The sequence below is a fragment of the Macaca fascicularis genome, chromosome 10 (genome assembly GCF_037993035.2).
Source record: "Macaca fascicularis isolate 582-1 chromosome 10, T2T-MFA8v1.1".
Taxonomy (NCBI): Eukaryota; Metazoa; Chordata; class Mammalia; order Primates; family Cercopithecidae; genus Macaca; species Macaca fascicularis.
The window spans coordinates 8797339-8817923 of NC_088384.1; the positions used below are offsets into that span (position 1 = coordinate 8797339).

General features: G+C 52.3%; 1 long non-coding RNA gene across 1 annotated transcript; it reads right to left on the reverse strand.

The window, feature by feature from the left end:
- Positions 1-12735: 12735 nt before the first annotated feature.
- Positions 12736-18289, reverse strand: LOC107130976 (uncharacterized). Its single transcript, XR_010578317.2, has 3 exons — positions 18060-18289; positions 13388-13570; positions 12736-13019 (listed from the first exon to the last, which is right to left on the reverse strand). It is a non-coding gene; the product is annotated as an uncharacterized lncRNA (long non-coding RNA).
- Positions 18290-20585: the final 2296 nt, after the last annotated feature.

Here is a 20585-nt window from a genome sequence, read left to right on the forward strand (position 1 = left end):
AAAGAAGCAAGAGAGTCAGTGCTGGGTTAGGGCACGTTCAGCCGGCCATCGTCGCAACAGCGGGAGAGACACTACCTCTGAGCAGCTTTCTGGAGAAACCTCAACCTGCTTCCTGAAAAGGCAAGCCAGGCTGAGCACCTTCAGTAGAGAGTCATTTGTGGGATAACTTACCATCTATGCGCTATAGGAAAAGCAGTCTCTTGAGAGATGAGAACCTAGGACAGGGAAATTCTGCTAAGGACAGGGACTTTGAGTTCTGAGGACTTCCCAGTGCTGGGGATGACTTGCAGCTGTGGGTGAATCATGATGGCTGTTGATATTGATTGTGTGTGCACGGAGCCTCCTGGCCACCACACGACACAGATTAGCTCTAGAATTGCCGAAACCTGCCAGCTAGGTATCTTTTCTCTCTTCTGTCTTTATAGACGGAGAAACAGACACAGTGAAGTCACAGGAACAACAAGCAGGGGAGCTGGGATTCTTTTTATTTTCTTTGAGACAGAGTCTCCCTCTTGTCGCCCAGGCTGGAATGCAATGGGGCGATCTCAGCTCACTGCAACCTCCGCCTCTTGGGATCAAGCGATTCTCCTGCCTCAGCCTCCTGAGTAGCTGGGATTACAGGAGCCCACCGCCATGCTGGGCTAAGTTTTGTATTTTTAGTAGAGATGGGGTTTCATCATCTTGGCCAGAATGGTCTCGATCTGACCTCGTGATTCACCCACCTCGGCCTCCCAAAGTGCTGGGATTACAGGCGTGAGCCACCGCGCCTGGCCTGGCCTCAGATTTTTATTTTAAGTGCACGAAATAAAATACGGAGAGTGATAGATATAAATCATATAGAAATAGAGTTTATGAAAATATTTGTGATATTACATGATATGTTTTACTGGCACGTTAAATGACAAGATCCAGAGTTGGGTCTAATTACTATAATTTTGAGGTAATGATGAGCAAAAATGGTATCTCAAGATGTCTGCAACAGCTGCAGTTAACATGAAAATATCTGATTTCTATTGGTAACAAGGTAACAGGTGCTGCTAACACTAATGAGGTTTGTTCCCAGCAACATTAACTATGGAAAGAAATGCTGAATTTTAATTAAAGTGTAGGGGGAAAAAAGCAAGATGTAATCTCCCTCCTCCTTGTCTTTCCTGTTTTGTTTTGTTTTGTTTTTGAGGCATGGTCTTGCTCTGTTGCCCAGGCTGAAGTACAGTGGCACAATCATGGCCCGCAGGAGCCTCAGCCTCCTAAGTAGTTGGAACCACAGGTGTGCACTACCACACCGGGCTAATTTACCTTCTTTTATTTTTTATTTTTTTTGAGACGGAGTTTTGCTCTTGTTGCCCAGGCTGGAGTGCAATGGTGCGATCTTGGCTCACTGCAACCTCCGCCTCCCGGATTCAAGCAATTCTCCTGCCTCAGCCTCCTGAGTAGCTGGGATTACAGGTGCCCACCACCATACCCAGCTAATGTTTCTGTTTTTTTTTTTTTTTTTGAGACGGAGTCTCGCTCTGTCACCCAGGCTGGAGTGCAGTGGCCGGATCTCAGCTCACTGCAAGCTCCGCCTACCGGGTTTACACCATTCTCCTGCCTCAGCCTCCCGAGTAGCTGGGACTACAGGTGCCCGCCACCTCGCCCGGCTGGTTTTTTGTATTTTTTAGTAGAGACAGGGTTTCAACGGGTTAGCCAGGATGGTCTCGATCTCCTGACCTCGTGATCCGCCCGTCTCGGCCTCCCAAAGTGCTGGGATTACAGGCTTGAGCCACCGCGCCCGGCCAATGTTTCTATTTTTAGTAGAGATGGGGTTTCACCATGTTGGCCAGGCTTGTCTCAAACTCCTGACCTTGTGATCCACCTGCCTCAACCTCCTAAAGTGCTAAGATTACAGGTGTGAGCCACTGTGCCCAGCTTTCTTTTATTTATTTATTTTTTTATAGAAATGGGGTCTTGCCTCCCTCCTGGTACCGATATACCTACTAGCATGTGACTGAAGGCAGTGTCCCTGGCCCCAGCAGAAGTACCGTGGCCAGCCAGTGGGCTCACGTACCTTGGCCTGTTGCTCCAAGGAGTTGCCTATGCTATTCAGCCAAGGGGAGCACAGTGCCTGCTGGCCCGGCTGAGCTCTGCCCACTGGGCCCGCCCACTTCCCCAGCCACTGACTCTCACTCTTCCGCTTTTCCCAGCAGGAAGGGCCCAGCCTCACCTGTAGCCCCGCCCCCCCCCCCCCCACCAGCTGAGGCTCCCCGCTTAGACTTACAAGTCTATGGCCACTGGCGTCCGGCTGCCTGCCCTCCCTGCCTCCCCTCCCTGCCTCCCCCAGGGTCCTTTCAGAGGGTCTTGGGCTTTCTGACCCCTTTTAGCTTCACCCTCCTGGTTCAAAGCAGTGTTCTTTCTCTAGCAGGCCTGTTGGCTGTTGCATGGGATTCTCCAAGGCGAGGGCTGGCCCTGAGCCAGTGGGTTGGAAGACAGGGTGACCAGAGAAGAGGGAAGCCCGAAGGAACTGAGATCGGTCTGAACTGTGGGTGCGCTGCCCGGGTGCCGTGGGAAAGGCCAGCATGTGTGGGGTGGGGGAGGGCCGCTACAGCCCCCAGGCGCTACCTGTGAAGGTCCAGCTCCTCCCTCCATCACCTCCCCTTTCTCTTCCAGCCTCTCCTTTCCAGGAACCTTGCCACACCCGCACCTGCACCCTCCCCTCCCCGGCCCTCCCACCACTGCTGCGGCGTGGCTGGTCGTGTGCTGCACTTGCCTTACCAGCTCTCCTCTTTTTTCTCTCCCATTTTCTCTCTGCTTTTCCTCCAACTGCCAGCTAATCGATCGGGTCAGGCAAGTCCCTCCCCTCCTGAGAGCCCCCGGCCCTTCGACCTCTAAACAGATCCCTCCTCTTCTCGGGGACCTCCCTTTCCAAGCCTGCCTGGATGGCTGTTCTGTGACTTAACAGTGGCTGCCCCAGCCCCAAAGCCAGCCCCCTTCATCTGTGACTTCGTCTGCGGTCATGGTGAGCTGACACATCCAGGCGTGACCACTGGGGAAAACTTGTGCCTCCGTGGTATGCCCTACCCTGCTCTATAAATACCTATCAACACTCATATACAGACATACCTACACACGGCTGACCGCCTCGCCTCTAGCGCTGGGAATCAGTCACCGCGCTGTCCTGGTGGAGTCTTGTGGTCCAACTACAAGAGAACGCTGTCCCCTGACATCCCCCTCCAAAATGTGCCGCCTCCAGTGAGCCTCCCTGCCATGCCCGGCATGTGGACAGCCAGCTCCTGCCACCCCTCCTGTCCCCCGCCAAGCGTTGGGGTTCTGTGCAGGCGGCCGTGTGGCCTGACAGTCTCCACCAGTCCTGCCGTCCCTCGGCTGGGAATCAGACTCATTTCTGGATGACGGGGAATGTCTCCTCTGCTGGTTGTGTTCTCCGTGGAGCTCAGGGGAGGGAAGGGCCAAGCCATTACTAGGGTACTGTTGGGAGCAGTGAAAAGGGACACCTTTCGCCTTAAAATTGTTTCCAAGGGACACTTGTCCTGGAAAGTCCCTGGAGCTTAGCTGGCTCTCATCCTGTGAAGCCGACTCTGGCCACGACGGGGCAGGGCCACGAACTCAGCCTGGAGGGAGCCTGCGGGGCAGCCCGCACTCCGGAGGCACAGACCAGTGAGGGAGGCAGGGGGACGGAATGGAAGACGCCTGGGCTGGATGGAAGTCAGTGCCCTTGGTTACTAATACAGGTGTCCCAGGTACTGGTCTCGCTGCAGACTCTGAGCCTCCGGGCTCTTCCTGCAGGAAGACCCTGGGCGTAAGGGCAGGTGGTGGCTGGCCTCCAGATACTGGGCCCATAAATAAGGTAGCGAGGGCTCTGTGGGACTCTCTCACCTCCCCAGGCCCCTGGCGTCAGGCTCTAGGCCTCAGTGACTGCTTCCCTTGCCTAGAGGCCCATGCCTCCTTCCCCAGCCTCAGATCTCACAGCCTTCTTCCCACCATTTGAACTGTAGGCCCCAGACTGGTGGAAATGCAGAGGGAGCCAACCACCATCTGTTAAGTGTGCAACATATCTAATGCTTTCCACGTTTTATCCCATTTAATCCTCAGCACCGCTGCGAGGAAGATGCTAACTTCCTTTTTAAGCTAATGAAACCAAGACTTAGAGATGCAAAGTAGTTGAATGGTGACCAGTGGAGCTGAGGCCGGGATCCAGTTCGAATCTAAGGAGCCTCTTATACCACTCTCTCTTTCCCTGTGACCGGACAGCTCCATGCCTCTATTCAGTATGATGATGTCCAGACCCCGGGCTACCTGCCTCTAAAAGTCAGAGGACAGGAAGCAAGAAACAGTCACAGGCCTGCCCTGGAGGGTTCTGGGGTCACTGTCCCCCACGCTGGAGCTGCCTCTGGCCTCACACCTCCCCTCCCCAGGGGCTGGTACCCACCTCCCAGCCCTTCTTGGATGGGGCAGGGTTACCATCTCCTTCAGCCCAGCTTCTCCTGCAGCTCCTTCTTGCCATGCAGCTCTGACTGCAGCAGACCGGCTGTCTCTATGTTCTCCTTGTTCTGGACAGAGAGAAGCGATCAGTGGTCACCCGCTGCAGCTGGAGACCCCAGAACTTGGTGTCTGCCCTTCTGCCTCCCACGGCACCAGGAAGGGTGGAGGCAGGTTAGAGAAAAACCATCCCTCCTCCCCCACAGCCATCGGAGCAGGGCTCTGGCTCACAGGTGCCTTCAGAAGTACCATTTCATGTGAGGACTACACGCCCCATTTCACAGGTGGGGAAACAAAGACCCAGAGGGCCAGGGAGAGGGGGAGGCTCCCCAGGTGGGGCTGAGCACCAGCTCCTTAAAGCCGCTCTGCAGCTCGACCAGCTGCTCCTCAAGCTCGTGGTTCTGGGAGGGCACGCAGCTGACGGTGGTAAGCTCAGTCTGCGTGGCCTCCAGGGTTTGCACGCGTGCCTTCGCCGGCTCTCCCCAGAGCTCGGCCTTATGTCCAGTTTCTGCAGCCTCTCCTCCTCCTGCTGCATCTTCTCTTCCTGTGCCCGCAGCCTCTCATCCTGAGGTGCATGCAGAGAGGAGGAGGTAGAGGAGGACTTCCGGGACAGGTGCAGCAATCATTAGGGTTGGGGGTTGTGTGGGCTGTCTCAGCTGGCAGAGGGGCACCCAGTCCCCGCTGTGGGAGGAGGTTGGGAGGAGGTTGGAGGGCTGGGCTGCAGGGACACTGGGCCATGGCCCCGAAGCTCTCCCCTGCAGACCCTTCAGGTTAGCAGATGATGCAGGGTCCTCCCGTTTGACAAATATTGTTGACTATGAGAGAGGAGCGTGCGCCTGAGATGTTATGTGCCCCGGCGTCTGAGCCCTCTGACTTCCTTTCTTCCCCATCAACTAGCAACATTTTCTTTTCTGCCTAACTTGGACCCTTCATCCCATAACCCCTTTGTGCCAGCGTCTCTCATGGTTCTTATCTCCCTACCATCCCTCCCTCCCGAGCAACTCTCAGCTGGTGCTTCTGCAGCAGCATAAAATGATACAACCAGCCACGCGGTCCAACTCCTCCCTGTGAACAGCTTCCAGGGAGAAGGCTCAGGGAAGAGGCGACCTCCTCAACACTGCCCAGCAAATCGGCTGGTCCCAGGATCTCCCCTCTCGTGAATCCCTGCCTCGGTTTCTGTCACACTTTCCTTCCCCCCGCACCCTCCTCAATTTCCGAGGTACTTCACATACAAGACCATTGATCTGTTGGGAGAGTTGTCACAGGCTCTCGGTCGATGAGAAAGTCCTAGAGGTGGAGACACAGGGGTGAAGGGTGCAGGTGGCTCAATGGGAAAGAAGGTCATGGGCAGTGGCTTCCCTGACTCCCTCGGCCTAGAGACGGCTGCCCTGATAGGAGACACTTGGTTTCATCCATGAGATTGAGGCCGGTGTCAACATCGTGATTCTGTGTGGGAAGAAACATATTCAATTTCTGGTAACAATCACCCAGGACGGGGTGAGCCAAGCTCCCGAGCTCATTCCAACAATCTTCCATCTCCCCAGACCTCAAGAAAAGCCCAGTCTGAGCCTTCCACCAGCCCGGTCCCAGGAGGAGCACTTTGCATTACGGAACAAGCTACCTGTGAAAGGAGAGGAGAATCCATAGTAAGTACAGGAGGGCAGTGGGCAGAGGGGGAGGAGGCACCAAACTGAGGTGCCGCCACGCTAGTGAGACTGGCACCAGGGGAAGAGACACTGCCAGGTAACACGGTGTCATCAGATGGCTGCGGAGAAGCAGCATAGTCTTTGGGCATCTGTCATATGACAGAGCAGGGGGTTAGGGGGCCATGCAGGAGAGAAGGTGCCTCAGTGCCACGGATGCAAGTGATTCTCCTGCCTCAGCCTCCCGAGTAGCTGAGATGACAGGCGCTCACAACCATGTCTGGCTAATTTTTGTATTTTTAGTAGAGACGGGGTTTTGCCATATTGTCCAGGCTGGTCTTGAACTGACCTTAGGTGATCTGCTCGCCTTGGCCTCCCAAAGTGCTGGGAATACAGGAGTGAGCCACTGCACCTGGCCTGAGTATGGGTCTTAAGAGAAGGAATCAGATATGGCAGGCAGGATATTGTAGGCAAGGCAAATACGGCACTAGAAAAGCCAAAGCAAGTCAGTCATGGCATGAGTCCAAACCCAGGTTTAATAGGACTGGATCGCTGTTATTAAGCTAAGGGTGGAAGAGGCAACAGAGGAAAAGCTGCAAACACAAGCCAAAGCAGTTCCCAATTGACATCTGAAACTCAACAAATGTGAGCAAAACAAAGCATTTCGGTTTTGTTTGGGTTTGCTGCCACTAGTACACGGTATAAAGGCAGATATTCACATTCATACAATTTTCTGCATTCTTCAGTATCTGTCAGTGTGTTTAAGTACTTTTTTTTGTTTTTGTTTTTTGAGACACAGTCTCACTCCATCACCAGACTGGAGTGCAGTGGCATGATCTTGGCTCACTGCAACTTCTGTCTCCTGGGTTCAAGAAATTCTTGTGCCTCAGCCTCCCAAGTAACTGGAACTACAGGTGTGAGCCACCACAACTGGCTGATTTTTGTATTTTTAGTAGAGACAGGGTTTTGCCATGTTGTTCAGGCTGGTCTTGAACTCCTGACCTCAGGTGATCCACCGCCTCAGCCTCTGACCTCGCCTGGCCGCGTTTAAGTGCTTTTAATACACAGCTTTTTAAAAAGTCAAGACACACTATGAGAAACTTTTTCCGAAGAAAATGATCCAAAAAGCAGAGTGTGAGTCAATGCACACAGACAGGTAGGATAGAAGTGATTTTCTATTCCCTCCTCCCGTGCCAGGGAAAAAGAAAAAAAAAAAAAGAAAATAATAGTAATGTGTTTTCACAACAATCTATATGGAGGAGAACAATTTAAATTCCTGGCAATGATGAATTTGAAATAATCTTTTCATGGACTCTCATTTTTTATTTTCTGATTTTTTTTTTCTTTTTTTTTTGAGACAGAGTCTCACTTTGTCCCCCAAGCTGGAGTGCACAGGAGTCACGTGGCACTTCTCTAGCTGTGAGGACTCCAGGAGAGCAAATATCTGCTCTTTTTGGCTTCCTTAGTCGGGGGCAGAATCTGTTTTTTTGCCAAAAGTCATGCAATGGGCCGGGCGCGGTGGCTCATGCCTGTAATCCCAGCACTTTGGGAGGCCGAGGCAGGTGGATCACCTGAGGTCGGGAGTTCGAGACCAGCTTGACCAATATGGTGAAACCCTGTCTCTACTAAAAATACAAAAATTAGCCAGGCGTGGTGGTGGGTACCTATAATCCCAGCTACTCAGGAGGCTGAGGCAGGAGAATTGCTTGAACCCAGGAGGCGGAGGTTGCAGTGAGCCGAGATTGCACCACTGCACTCCAGCTTGGGCAACAAGAGTGAAACTCCGTCTCAAAAAAATAATAATAGTAAAGTCATGGAATGGAGCCTTCCCAAATGTATTCATCAGTTCTTGAACTGCTATAAAGAAATACCTGAGACTGAGTAATTTATAAGGAAAAGAGCTTTAACTGGCTCATGGTTCTGCAGGCTATACAGAAAGTATAGTGGCTTCTGCTTCTGGGGAGGCCTCAAGGAGCTTCAAAGCAGAAGGCAGAAGGCAAGTGGGAGTATGAGTCTTCCATGGCAGGCACAGGACAGAGAGAGAGACAGAGGAGGTGCTATCCACTTTTAAACAGCCAGATCTCGTGAGAACTCACTATCCAGTACCAAGAGGGATGGTACTAATCCATTCATGAGAACTCTGCCCCATGTCCAATGGCCTTCCCCTGAGCCCGACCTCGACCTCCAACACTGGGGACTACAACGGGTCATGAGACTTGGGTGGGGACACAGACCCAATCCACATCACCCAGACAAAATGTTTATTTGTATCATTAACTATTAGGCAGGCATGCATGTGCAGAACCTGATAGAGGTCATGACTAGTCTGAAAGAATGTTTAAGAAATGGCCAGTGTATCAGTCAGAATACGATACATTATGCTGCAGTAACAAATGGCTCCAATGTCTCAGCAGCTTACAAAAATAAAGGTTTACCTCTCATTCGTGTCCACTGCAGAGGGCCAATATTTTCACGTTGGGACCCAAGCTGATGGAGCAGCCTCTAGAACATGACTGATCTCATAGCAGGGAAAGAGAAAAGCAAACCAAAAACCCCACAGCAAGTCACATTCTGGCTCTTGAAGCTTTTGCTTAGAAGTGACAAACATAACTTCTGCCCATATAGTATTGGCTAAAACAAAGTATGTCTCCAAACCTGATTTCTGTGGGGCAGGGAAGTCTGATATTACCCCAGGGATGGGTAATTAATATTTTTGAAAAAGAATAGGAATATTTTGAATAGAATGCTTCACTAGGCAGGGTGTGGTGGCTCATGTCTATAATCCCAGCACTTTGGGAGGCTGAGGTGGGCGGATCACCTGAGGTCAGGAGTTCGAGACCAGCCTGACCAACATGAAGAAACCCTGTCTCTACTAAAAATACAAAATTAACCAGGCTTAGTAGCGCATGCCTGTAATCCCAGCTACTTGGGAGGCTGAGGCAGGAGAATCACTTGAACCCAGGAGGTGGAGGTTGCAGTGAGCCAAGATTGCGCCACTGCACTCCAGCCTGGGCAACAGAGCAAGACTTTGTTTCAAAATAAATAAAATAAATATAATAATAAAGAGAAAAGTTAAATAGCACAGATATTATGTGCAATAATTAATCGGATGTATTAAAATATATATTCTTCAGAAAAAGACCCTTAACACAGTATCACAGATAGCTATTGCTAAGCAACTGAATAAATGTAAGTGGCTAGAGGAGACAGAAACTCTCAGAGATGTGTGCCCAGGGGCAACATGGTTCCACAGCAGATATGACTGTTGGGATCCAGATTACAGCATTTTTGGGAGGCTCTAAGCCCTAGTGCCCAGCCCCTTCCTCCGGTGATCCATCAGAAGTAAAAAGAGGAAGGCAGCAATGTAGCAGAAGACAATATATAGGATAAAGTACTCCAAAGCCAGTAAGCACCATCTAGTGGCAAGGGGATAATTTTTCCCATTTTGTATGTGTCGTCAGATTCAGACTGTGTAGGACAATTTGCATTGCTATCAGGGTGTGAGAGTTGCCAATGTTTTTGTTTTTTGTGTGTTTTTTTCTTTTGTTTTGTTTTGATTTTTGAGATGCAGTTTCACTCTGTCGCCCAGGCTGGAGTGTGGGGGCGCAATCTCGGCTCACTGCAACCTCTGCCTCCCAGGTTCAAGCAATTCTCCTGCCTCAGCCTCCCAAGTAGCTGGGATTACAGGCGCCTGCCACCACACCTGACTAATTTTTACATTTTTAGTAGAGATGGGGTTTCACCATGTTGGCCAGGCTGGTTTCAAACTCCTGACCTCAGGTGATCCTCCCACCTCAGCCTCCCAGAGTGCTGGGATTATAGGTGTGAGCGACCATGCCTGGCAGAGTTTACAGTGTTCTACCTTGTCACTAAGCTTACTAAGGTCAGACTCACTAAGTTTTCTCATTTTAATGAATACAGCATAGTATTTCTTATAAACTGATAGTAAGATTTAGAGGCTTGTTGCTGGGCCCAGTGGCTCACACCTGTAATCCCAGCACTTTGGGAGGCTGAGGTGGGTGGTGGATCACCTGAGGTCGGGAGTTCGAGACCAGCCTGATCAACATGGAGAAACCCTGTCTCTACTAAAAATACAAAATTAGCTGGGTATGGTGGCACATGCCTGTAATCCCAGCTACTTGGGAGGCTGAAGCAGGAGAATTGCTTGAACCCAGGAAACAGAGGTTGCGGTGAGCTGAAATCGCGCCACTGCACTCCAGCCTGGGCAACAAGAGCAAAATTCTGTCTCAAAAAAAAAAAAAAAAAAAAGATTTAGAGGCGTGTTTCTGATTCCATTTTTAAAATGTATTTATTTAGGCCGGACACGGTGGCTCACGCCTGTAATCCCAGCACTTTGGGAGGCCAAGGCGGGCGGATCACCTGAGAATAAGAGTTCGAGACCAGCCTGGCCAACATGGTAAAACCTCGTCTTACTAAAAACACAAAAATTAGTCAAGCGTGGTGGCAGGTGCCTGTAATCCTAGATACTCGGGAGGCTGAGGCAGGAGAATTGCTTGAACCCGGGAGGTGGAGATTGTGGCAAGCTGAGATCGCGCTATTGCATTCTAGCGGGCAACAAAAGCAAAAACTCCGTCTCAAAAAAAAAATTATTTAGGTAAGGATATTTTATATATGTATACTCTATTTTTTTTTTGAAACATGTCTCGCTCTGTCACCCAGGCTGGAGTCCAATGGCATGATCTTGGCTCACTGCAAACTCTGCCTCCCAGATTCAAGTGATTCTCCTGCTGCAGCTTCCAAGTCTACAGGCGCGCACCACCAGCCCCAGCTAATTTTTTATATTTTTAGTATAGATGGGGTTTCACCATGCTGGCCAGTCTGGTCTCGAACTCCTGACCTCAGGTGATCCACCTGCCCCGGCCTCCCAAAGTGCTGGGATTACAGTCATGAGCCACTGCTTCCAGCCACTTTATATATGTATACTCTATCCTCTATATATTTCCTATGGTACCATATCAAGAGGCACATAATGTCTTGTTATCAATTAATCAAATGTGGTTCCAATGTGGTTGGCCTGATTCATCAATAGATACAGTAATAAGATCTATCTTTCACCCAGTGGTTTTAGAAACCACTGATGATTGGCCAGGCATGGTGGCTTATGTCTGTAATCCCAGCACTTTAGGAGGCCGAGGTGGGCAGATCACGAGGTCAAGAGATCAAGACCATCCTGGATAACATGGTGAAACCCTGTCTACTAAAAATATAAAAATAAGCTAGGTGTTGTGGCATGTGCCTGTAGTCCCAGCTACTTGGGAGGCTGAGGCAGGAGAACTGCTTAGAACCCAGGAGGTGGAGGTTGCAGTGAGCCAAGGTGGCACCACTGCACTCCAGCCTGGCGACAGATTGAGACTCCATCTCAAAACAAAACAAAACAAAACACTGGTGATTATTACTTAGACTCATCATTTCATAAAAGTTTTGAAAAAAATAGTAATTTTCTAATTTTATTATTCCTTCTGCATTTATTTATTTATTTATTTTGAGATGGAGTGTCACTCCTGTTGCCCAGACTGGAGTGCAATGGCACGATCTCAGCTCACTGCAAACTCCACCTCCTGGGTTCAAGCAATTCTCCTGCCTCAGCCTCCCGAGTAGCTGGGATTACAAGCACGAGCCACCACAATTGGCTTATTTTTGTATTTTTAGTAGAGACGGGATTTGACTATGCTGGCCAGGCTGGTCTTGAACTTCTGACATCAGGTGATCCACCCACCTTGGCCTCCCAAAGTGCTGGGATTACAGGTGTGAGCCTCCGCGCCTGGCTAGGAATTGCTCTTAAAGAAATAGATTTTCTATTTTGGCTTTAGAAGAAATATGTCATTTTTATGGATAATTTAACCGTTGACTAAAATATAGAATGACCACAACTAGAGTTGAAAAGAATTTCAGAGACAGAGGATTCTGACCCTATCATATAACAAATTCAGGCTCTGGGGCTCAAAGAAGCCAAGTAATTAACTTGAAGTCACATAGTTTATGAGAAACAAGCTTGCCTTTAACTATAATTGGCATTGTGGTCAACGTATAAAACTTACGGAGAACATTATCCAGAAAACTAGGAGGTATAACATTCATCTTTATAACAATTCCACTACATTTAAATGATACAGGAAGTTGAATGCATTGCATCAAAGTCAAGGTACTGGGCCAGGCATGGTGGCTCACGCCAGTAATCTCAACACTTTGGGAGGCCAAGGCAGGTGGATCACTTGAGATCAGGAGTTCAAGACCATCCTGGCCAACATGGCGAAACCCAGTCTCTACTAAAAACACAAAAATTAGCCGGGCATGGTGGCGTGTACCTGTAGTCCCAGCTACTTGGGAGGCTGAGGCAGGAGAACTGTTTGAACTCAGGAGGCGGAGGTTGCAGTGAGCCAATATTGCACCACTGTACTCCAGCCTGGGGGACAGAGTGAGACTCTGTCTCAAAAAATAATAATAAAATAAAAATAAAAATAAATGATACAGAAAGTAGAATGCATTGCAGCAAAGTCAAAGTATTGGGCCGGACGCAGTGGCTCACGCCTGTAATCCCAACCTTTGCCTGAGTTCTTGTCCTGTGTCCAGGAAGAATGAGGCTCACAGACAAGTGGAGAGTGAGCAAGACAAAGAAAAGCTTTATTGAATCTTAGGACAGCTGGGAGGAGACCCACAGTGGGCAGTTCCTCTCTGTAGGCAGGTCATCTCCTCCAGCGTTCAGCTCTCTGTAGAGAGGAGGCCCCGGAGGCCCTGGAGTGGGTGGCTCCACTCTGCAGGCAGGTCCCTGTTGACTTCCCAGCTCTCAGCAGAGAGGGTAGCTCCTCTGCAGCTGGTCATCTAGTCTCCGGTTGCTTCTCCATCCTCTGCCTTGCTCTGGTTGAGCCTGGGGTGTTTGTGGACCTGAGAGAGGAGGAAATGCATGCCGATTGGTGCATGGGCACCCAGAAAAGGTACCACAAGCCCCCACTCTGGTCTGTGGATCTGGCAGCCCGGCCTTCAGCCTTCAGGCTCTCCCTGGTCTGAAAGTGGGGTCTTATCGGGTACCCGCCGGCTTCTGCCCAGGAATCTGCCTCCCACTGCCATTCATGGCCCCTGCTCAGCCCAACTTTGCTCCGAGATCAGAGTGAGTGTTGACAGCCAACAGCAGGGAGAAGCCAGGCAGTGGGGGCAGGGGGGGCCTTCCCAGGCCCCCAAGAGTGGAGGGATGCCTGAAGCTGCAGCCACAGTTTGGGTGGCTGCAGTGGCACCCGGGAGAGCAGGGCTCCTACCTGCTTGCCCTGGAAGACCACAGGAAGACTCAGATCTGCAGTTACAACTTGGGTGGCTGCAAAAGTTGCAGGCTTGCAACTCGGAAGGGGCAGGGCTCCTGCCAGCTCCATGCAGTGTGTAGTCCTGGTGGCACCTCCCTGCTGCAGCGGGGGCAGGCTGTCTGGAGCGGCTGCTGCCACGAACTGGAGGAATGAGTAATATATCAAGAAGGCAGTTTTTGAACAGAAGTATATTTTTTCATTATAATATAAACATTTGAGAATTGTTATTTCTAAAATTTCTAGTCTGAAACTATAATATAAATTAGAAAATATTTAGATAAATTCATTGATAGTTGAACAGTGATTGACTTTTTTTTTTTTAAGACAGAGTTTCCCTCTTGTTGCCCAGGCTGGAGTGCAATGGCACAACCTCGGTTCATTGCAACCTCCACCTCCTGGGTTCAAGCAATTCTCCTGCCTCAGCCTCCTAAGTAGCTGGGATTACAGGCATGTGTCACGATGCCCGGCTAATTTTGTATTTTCAGTAGAGATGGGGTTTTTCCGTGTTGGTCAGGCTGGTCTCGAACTCCTGACCTCAGGTGATCCACCGCCTTGGCCTCCCAAAGTGCTGGGATTACAGGCATGAGCCACCACGCCCGACCCAATGATTGACTTTTAAAGTTGAGGTTAAATCAATATAATTATTTCACTGAGTAACGCTTTTCCTCGAACTGGATTCATTGTAAATTTTAGACAGCCTAATAATCTGATCCCAAATTATTATATTCTGTTGTCCTTACATTCACTCATTCAACAAATATTTGAGTACCTACCAGAAAATTTTAAAAGTCTAGTCTTTTTTTTTTTTTTTTTTTGAGATGGAGTCTCGCTCTGTCGCCCAGGCTGGAGTGCAGTGGCGTGATCTCAGCTCACTGCAAGCTCCGCCTCCCGGGTTCACGCCATTCTCCTGCCTCAGCCTCCCAAGTAGCTGGGACTACAGGCACCCGCCACCTCGCCCAGCTAATTTTCTGTATTTTTAGTACAGGCGGGGTTTCATTGCATTAGCCAGGATGGTCTGGATCTCCTGACCTTGTGATCCGCCCACCTCGGCCTCCCAAAGTGTTGGGATTATAGGCGTGAGCCACCGCGCCCGGCCTCTAGTCTTTTTTTTTAATAAACAATCTTCTATTAGCAATTTCATATTCTACATAGCAAGTTCAGAATTTTATGATGCCTGAAATTAGAAACAAATACAGAGAGTATTAAACCTTGGATATTGTGGAGACAAATATGTTTGATGAATGACCTTGGAGGCCCGGAAATGAGAATGGCTAGAACTGGGGATTCCAGCAGGGGCAGCAGCGGCAACAGTCACGCCCGAGGGCTGCAGAGGGAGGCAGCGGCAGAAGTGGGTGCCCGCTGGGCCTGGGCTGCCCTCCCCAGGGTCCCTCCACCTCCGGTCTCCCTGCCTCGTGGTGTTGTTTCTGGGCAGACTTGTCTTCACCACACCACATCAGCAGGAATGTGTAGTGGACACAGACGGTGCCTGCTGGTGTCTGCCCGGTTCCCCGCCGCTGCCAGGCAATGCCGGCAGGAGTAGATAAGTGTGTGACAGAGGCTGGGGTCAGCCCTGTGGGGGGTGGGGTAGACAGGGGACGGGCACAGCTGCCCCGGGGTTCCCTCCCAGGGGAGGGGCTGCTCTCCAGACCTTGTCCTTCCACAGGACCCGAGGCCTCTGCCTGGGTGGGGCTACCGGAGGCTCTGTTATGTCACCTGTGGTGTCCTGTCCTCCAGATCCTTGTAGAGCTGGGCTTAGGGTGCAGGCTGCAGGGATGGAGGCTACAGGGACGGAGAGCAGGACCACATGAGGGCTTGGTGGTCCAGGAGGCCTTCTGAGGGCAGGGCCCTGGGGTTGCATTTTGGGGAGAGGCTGCCACAATACAGCAGGAGGAGCAGGGATGGGGGTGGCAGTGTGTGCAAAGGCCCGGCTCTGGGGGTAGGGCTGTTGTTTAGCCAGCTGGAGTGCCTGGGAGATGAGATGAGAGGGGTGGGAGGGCCTCTGCTGATGGTCTGGGGGTGGAGGATCGGCTGAGCCAAGCCAGGAGACTGGAGTTTTCCTATAATTGTAGGGCCCTGTGCCCACTCCCACCTCTGCTCCTCTCTCAGCCCCACTGAGGCCTCTCCGGTGGATCTCACAGGCTGCCCCCACTCGCCCCATTCTCCTGTCCCATGTCTAGCCTCAGGTAGCCTGTGCCTGGGGAGGGGAGGGGAGGGGAAGGGAGGGGAAGGGAAGGGAAATGAGGGGAGACTAGGAGAAGGGATGGGAGGGGAGGGGACGGGAGGGGAAGATGTGCAGGTCAGTCTCCCGGAGGGGAGGCTCTATGACAAGATCCCACAGACTGGGGCTTCAGCAACAGACTTTTCTTTTCTCTCAGTTCTGGAGGCTGAAGTCCAAGATGAAGGCGCCATCACGGTTGGTTTCCGGTGAGGCTTCTCTTCCGGGCTTGTAGGTGGCCCCCCTCCCGCATGGCCTTTCCTCCGTGTATGCAGAGGGGGAGAGAGAGCTCTCCCGTATCTCCTCCTCTTCCTGTGGAAGGGCCTCCCCTGTGGCCTTCTAACACCCTATCGCCAATACAGTCACTCAGGGCATTCCCTCTTCAACATAGGAGTATTGGAGATGGGGTTGGTGATGTCACAGTCCCATCTGTAGCAGTGTCCGTAGGAAATTCCCACACTGGGGCCAGGCACGGTGGCTCACACCTGTAATCCCAGCACTTTGGGAGGCTGGGGCAGGTGGATCGCTTGAGCCCAGGGGTTCAAGACCAGCCTGGGCAACATAGCGAGACCTTGTCTCTACAAAAAATGCAAACATTAGCTGGGCATGGTGGCACGTGCCGGTGGTCCCAGCTACACGGGAGGCTGAGGCAGGAGAATCCTTTGAGCTCAGAAAGGCAGAGGTTGCAAAGAGCTGCGATTGTGCCATCGCACTCCAGCCTAGGCAACAGAGTGAGACCCTGTCTCAGAAAAAAACCATCAACAAACTTCCCACACTGAGAGAGCCTGCTCCAGGCTGGGGCCTGGACTCAGCCGGTTGCTGTGTGGTCATTCGCTCTTCCAGAAACGCTCCCAGCAGATTATGTTCCCATTTCACACGGAGGGTGAGTGCAAGGCAGCCCTAGGTGACTCCCTCTAACTCCGAATGTGTGAACATGGGTTTCCCCAGCACTGTCCAACCCCAGGCTCACTGGGACACCTTCCCGGGCTTTCCATCTGATGCTTTTAGGGCCCAGCAGCCACAGGTGTCTCAGGGAGGACGCTGGGCCCAGTGCTGGACCCTGCTGGGCAGGTTCCCTCAGCCGCAGGGCAGGTGGCCGGTCCCATCTGGTGGGCCCATTCCCCCTGCCTGAGTGCGCGGATGTGTGTGTGTGTGAGTTTAGTGTGTGTTCTTGGCCCATTCATCCTTCAGCTTTTGTGTTTTATTATGTAATCATTTTGCATGAGTGCTTCGTATATGAAGGATGTTAGTTAATATTTGTTTAACAAAACACATTTTGCATCTATTGATTAAAAAAGAAAATGGTGATAACGGCAATCCAAGGACCCGGTGGAAACTGGTGAAGGCTGGACTGAGGGCTCAGGCAGTGGTGCGTGGAAAAGGTGCTTATTGTACTTTTGTTCTTGAGATGAAGCCAGTGAGGGCTAGGGGATGTTTCGGAACCTCTGTGCCAAGAGGAATCGGGTCAGCAAAGAGAGAGGAGTGGGAGACGGGGTGAGTCTTACACGCACAGCCTTTCCCAGGAACAAATTCTCTCTTAAATTGCAGCATTAGGAAATTACCTCAGAGCTGGGCACGGTGACTCACGCCTGTAATCCCAGCACTTTGGGAGGCCGAGGCAGGGGGGTTGCTTGAGCTCAGGAGTTTGAGACCAGCCTGGGCCACATGGCAAAACCCCGTCTCTACTAAAAATACAAAAATTACCCGGGCATGGTGGTGGGCGCCTGTAATCCCAGCTACTCGGGAGACTGAGGCACGAGAATTGCTTGAACCTGGGAGGCAGAGGTTGCAGTGAGCTGAGATCATACCACACACTATACTCTAGCCTGGGCGACAGAGCGAAACTCCATCTCAAAAAAGTAAAGATAAAAATTGCAACCCTCCCTAGCTGAGCGTGGTAACTCCTGCCTGTAATCCCAGCACTTTGGGAAGCCAAGGCGGGAGGATCCCTTAAGCCCAGAAGTCTAAGACCGACCCGGACAACATAGTAAGACTCCATCTCTACGAAAAACAGGGGAAAAAAATTAGCTGGGCATGGGAGTGTGCACCTATAGTCCCAACTACTTGGGAGGCTGAAGCCAGATGATTGCTTGAGCCTGGGAGGCTGAGACTGCGCAGAGCTGTGATTGTAATTCTGCACTCCAGCCCGGGCAAGAGGGAGAGACTCTGTCTCAAAAACAAATAATTGCGACCCTCCCCCATGCAGCTGCTGCTTGGCTCGGGAAGGAGCTGACTCTCCCCACTGACCCCGGAACGTCCTGCTCTCTGTGATTACGTGGGCTCGGAGACCGTTGTTTGCACTGCGTCCCGGGATGGATTTACACAGGACCACGTGCCTTCTGCTCCCTTCCACTCCCGCCCGCGTTCCCTGTTTGTGGTTCTTATCATTCTGCTTGCCTGAGTCATTGGTCTTACCAAAAACAAGAGCACAGTGGAGGTCACACCAGCTGCGGCCCAGCATGGACAGACGGACGACAGCAGCGAGACATCAGGGGCTCCTCTGCTTCCCTCTGCCCGGCACCTGTGCTGGTCCCACCAGGGCGGCTGTGGTCCTGCAGGGGCGCTGGGCAGAGAGGGTGCCGCCCAGCCAGGCTGTGAACCCACCTGTGCCCTGTGCCCTGTGCCCTGAGGCCCACTCCTGGGTTGAGGGGAACCTGCTCGCTCCCACACCAGATATGACCTCTCCCACAAGCTCTCACTTCCTCTCTGCTGCCCTGTGGCTGTCCTCCTTGTCACGCAGTTGGCTGCCCTTGTCTGCACCACAACGCCCTGCCTGGAAAGGCCCCTGTTTGTCCAGGCACCCAGGGCTAGAGCCAAGCGCAAGGCATCACTGCCTGGACGCCTGAGTCCAGTGGACGCTCCCATGGGACCCGTGTCCCTCAAACGGAACCCTGCAGCTCAGCACTCCAGCTGCATCCCCTGTTGCCTCCTCACCTCACCCCAGGCCCACCTGGCCCCTGCAGCCCCCACCAAGCTGCTCAGGCCACTCTCACGGCCCTCACTTTCCACCCGCAGCCAGTGAGCCTGCAGACCCTCCCGGTCCCCGACTCCTGAGCATCCCAAGCCCACGGTCTCCACGTGACTTGAGCCACTCCCCCAGCCCTGGCTAGGAGCCCTGAGGGTCCCTTCTTCCTGCCACAGGGGCTCCTACCTCTCCGCAGGGCAGACCCTCCCAGGTGAACCTGAACCCTCGGAATGACCCAAGGGGCCCTGTCCACCCTGCTGCCCCCCACGCTCTTCCCCTCGAGGCCTGGGGCAGCCAGGCTCTATGACCTTTCCAAGGGTTTGCTGGAAGGAGCCTGGGGTTGGGAGCCACTTCTGGAGGCGAACAGGCTCGTGAGCCATGACAGTTCCCTCGCTTCCTCCCTCACACGGAGGACAGCAGCATCCACCAGGTCACCTGTGCGAGAGTTGGAGCCACTGGAAACGCAGGGCTCAGGGTGCCCGGCACACAGTGGGCCAGCCGCCACGGGCCGCAGGCTGGTGGGCATGGTCGGCCCCTCAGAGCAAGCGGCCGAGGCACTGCCTGTGCTTGTGAGGTGCTCAAGTCACACCCCAGTAAACAATGGGGGAGGGCGCTGCCTCCACCGCACCCTCATCTATTCAGGTTCTCACACACACCCATCACCGTCAGCCAGCGCCCCAGCCCTCCCAGTTCCCTGAACGACGTCACCTCTCAGGCCTCCATCCTGCCACTGGCCAGGTCACTTGGACTGTGGAGGGGAGAGTCCGACAGGCCCGAGCCCGGCCCTGGGCCCCTCTCCAGCTACAGCCCCGCATGCCTGAGGGTGGCTGGAGGGGCCTGGTGCCTGCCGGGTGGGTTTGCTTTCCGGAAGTTCTGCACGTGAGTTGCCTTCTGAGTCCATGCTGGTGGTCAGTGGGATCTGGTTTCTGTGGCTGTGGGAGTGAAGTCCCTGGTCCCTGGCTGCCTGGCAGCCAGGGCCCAGCCTTAGCAAGTAGAGGCCCGTCTCTGTCCTTGCCCGTGGGCCCGTGTCTCGGAGCCGGCAGCAGCCTGTCCAGTCCTCACACTTGGAAACTCTGGCTTCCCATTCAGCCTGGTCTCTCTTCTGCTTCCAACCGGAGAAAGCCCTTCTCTGCTCTTACGGCTCATGGGACTGGACCAGACCCACTATCCCAGCCACGTCTACGATAATCTCCCTCCCTGTTTTAAGGTTCGTAATCTTAATTACATCTGCAAATTTCCTTTTGTCTTGTAACATAACAACTTCCCAGCTACCAGGGATCAGGGCTGGGACATCTTTGGGGGCCACTTCGCCTTCCACCAGACCCTGGTCTGCCCCCTCTGCTGCCCTCTGTACAGCCTTGTAACATCCTTTTCCAATAATCCAAGCAACTCAAAACACCCCAAGTTAGTGACATCAGCAGTCCTCCCAGGAAAACCATCCAGCTGGTCGCTCCTGACATGAGTCCCACACGCATGAACCCTGCACGTGGCACAAGGTGTCTAAGCCACTGTTTGCCGCCCCTTTCTCACATAGGAGCAGGTGGCTGGGCACGGTGGCTCATGCCTATGATCCCAGGACTTTGGGAGGCTGAGGTAGGCCGGTCACTTGAGGTCAGGAGTTCGAGCCCAGCCTGGCCAAAATAGTGAAACCCTGTCTCCACTAAAAAGGTGAAAAAATTAGCTGGGCGTGGTGGCGTGCCCCTGTAGTCCCAGCTACTCAGGAGGCTGAGGCAGGAGAATCACGTGAACCTGGGAGGCTCATGAACCCGGGAGGCTGCAGTGAGCCGAGATCTCACCACTGCACTCCGGCCTGGGCGACAGCAAGACTGTGTCTCAAAAATAAATTTAAAAATTAATTAATTAAAAAGGCCATGGAGGGAAACATGTTCTCAAGACCTCTTGGACTATGCCATGGGCAAAAAAAAGAAAAAAACTATGTGTGTGTGTATATATATACATATATATATGTGTGTGTG